Here is a 2,885-nt window from a genome sequence, read left to right as displayed (position 1 = left end):
GTTGCCTATACTCGGTAGCTGAATTCACGTGAACTAGGGAAAAAACATAAGAATTAATCTTAAAAATTGGAATGCACAATTTTAATGGAGATTAAAGAACACTGACTTTAATGTTCATTAAAAGATAAAGGGATAAAATACTTTAGATTGGATTTTCAGGCAGTTTAGGCCTGCAAAATGTTTGCGTAATTAATTCTATTGTGTGTAGAAATTGTATGACTATGCATGAAAACATGTCTGGTTAGCTGCTTCTGTGCATAATAGTGGCACCTATACAATTACCCATGACTTTGGGGCCCCTAAACTCTCTAAAAATCTAGATCTTTCCGTAAATTATTAGAAGCCATCTGCTAGTTACAGCCACATACACCTCTAATTTTGATAGGGATATATGTCATATAATCTGTATAAAGTAAAGTGATAAACTGTAAGCCATGCTGAACATTTCTGTTAGTCAGAAATCAAAGAGCAGGTGTTTTTTGAGCAGAATGGTGGTTTTTTTTAAAGTACTTGGCTCAGTAGCAGAGAAGAAAAGGGAATAGGCAAAAAGCAGGGGAAATGGAGAAAAAGTAGGAGAATTAAAAGGAAATCGATATTGAAAAGAAAAAGGGGCATGAGGTACACCCAACTACAAATGATACTCTCTTTTGTAGTACTAGCTTATAAAGGCAAGAAAGGACCGTTTCTAGCTTCTCAAGGTGGGTAGAGACAGGAATAACGATTCTTACTTTCCTTTGTAAAGTACTTTGAGATCTACAGATAAAACGTGCTATAAAAGATATAAGTATTGTTATCTCCTGACCTGTACAGACTCAAGAAGAAGCCATTGGCTGTCTCCCACCAGACAGAGGGTAAAAAGAGGCTGCCATACTCATTACAATCCCTACTGAAGAAAGGAGTCACTGCCTCTGAAGTACCAGTGAGTCACAGTAGATGGCATTCTAGGGCATGGACTTCCCAAAATGCATTTTAATCAAATGTTGCCATAGTCTTCAGAAAAGGAAGGAGGAGTAAAGGGAATACTATAGATCTGCTGAAACAGAAAGTACAAGCAGCTACTTCTCAGATCCTCTTCCACATACCCTTCCTCTACTTCTTTCTTGTGAATAGCCACCCATTGTTCCTCTCTTTCATCTCAATCTACTTTTTTTTAACTTTGCACATATTGAAAAACTTGGTCAGTATTATTCATTCTGTAAAGTGGCTTTGTAATGTACTATGACAGAAACTATAAAAAGTTTCTTTAAAGTCTTGAGGGGGAGGGAAGGAATTGAAGAGAGCACCTAAGGCGTCATAGTCCTTCCACTCCCCATGGGTAAGTGTTAGAGCAGGGGTCGGCAACTTTTCAGAAGTGCAGTGCCGAGTCTTCATTTATTCACTCTAATTTAAGGTTTCGCGTGCCAGTAATGCATTTTAACATTTTTAGAAGGTCTCTTTCTATAAGTCTATAATATATAACTAAACTATTGTTGTATGTAAAGTAAATAAGGTTTTAAAAATGTTTAAGAAGCTTCATTTAAATTAAATTAAAATGCAGAGCTCCTCGGACTGGTGGCCAGGACCCGGGCAGTGTGAGTGCCATTGAAAATCAGCTCGCGTGCCGCCTTCAGTACCCGTGCCATAGATTGCCTACCCCTGTGTTATAGTATTGTTTCATAGCAAGTGGAGGCTCATGAGGGGAGACAAGTATGTGCGTGTACTGGATAGTTATGACAGTTGGATGTTGGTTTTATCTTTGCTAATGGGACAGTTTTGAGTTAGGAAGCAGCTTTTCATGAAAGAATGGATATGAAAGGAAGAAGTTAGGGCTGCAAGGGTTTTCCTTTGTGGGGGATAAGTCTGGAAATCGGGAAGATTTCACTACCCTGGGGATTCAGTTTATAGGAAGATAAGCAGATTCCAGCTAGGGGTGTGGAATTTGAGAAAGCAGACTGGAATGGAACAGAAAGTTTCTGACCTTCCAGTCCCTTTCCAATCACCACCAACTACCCATCCAGCCTCTTGCACTACTCCTCCGAGTGTGCCACAAGCCATGAAACTGTGCACACCAGAGGGTGCAAAGCAACTGAGATTTGGAACACCAATCTCATTAGCACGCACACAACTCAATGTAGAAGTTCTGGAACCACTGCAGAAGGGTCTAAATTTGTTGGTGCAGGGAAGAGAATGTTTTAAAAACATGTGCTGCCCACCTAAGATTTGTTTAGTTTGCAAGAATAGAGAATGAGTGTGATGGGGAGGTTGGAGAAATAAAGAGGTGTGGAGTAGATGGAGAGGGGAAAGAAAGGTGGAGAGTAGAAAAATGTGTAGGGCCAAGGTTGTAAGCTGTGCACGTGCAGTGGAGAATGAGGTGAAAGAAGGGGTATGCGGGGATGAGATGTGTAGTATATGGCATGTAGAGGAAAGGGGTATAGGATGAGGGGGAATCAGGGATACGTGGGGAGGGGGTACAGGGAGAAGGTGCAGGAGAGATGTGGGGCAGGGATGATGGATCATGTGTAAGGGGAGGGTAGTAGAGGGAATGAGAGGGATACATGGGAAGAAGATAGAAGGGGTAGGGGTATGTTAGGGTATTGGGGTACAGAGTGAGGGGGAAGATAAAGCATATATAGGAGGAGGAGTGTATGGAATGAAGGGTAGAGGCAATATAGGGCAAGAGAGGGCATATATGGAGTAGGGGTATGATAGGACATACCACATAAGCTGTGCATGTGGGGTGTATGGAGTGAGGGCAGGGATGATATAGGGCACTGGAGTACATGGTGGGATAGTATGTGTGGGTGTACAGGGTAAGATGGTACAAGGCATGGGGAATGAAGGTTGGAAGGTATGTAGTACTCCTGAGGGCATTCTGTGCCAAAAAAAATTAAAAATTCTGTGCACAA

Source organism: Gopherus evgoodei, chromosome 14, assembly GCF_007399415.2.
Source record: "Gopherus evgoodei ecotype Sinaloan lineage chromosome 14, rGopEvg1_v1.p, whole genome shotgun sequence".
Taxonomy (NCBI): domain Eukaryota; kingdom Metazoa; phylum Chordata; order Testudines; family Testudinidae; genus Gopherus; species Gopherus evgoodei.
Note: the sequence above shows the minus strand (reverse complement) of the source record.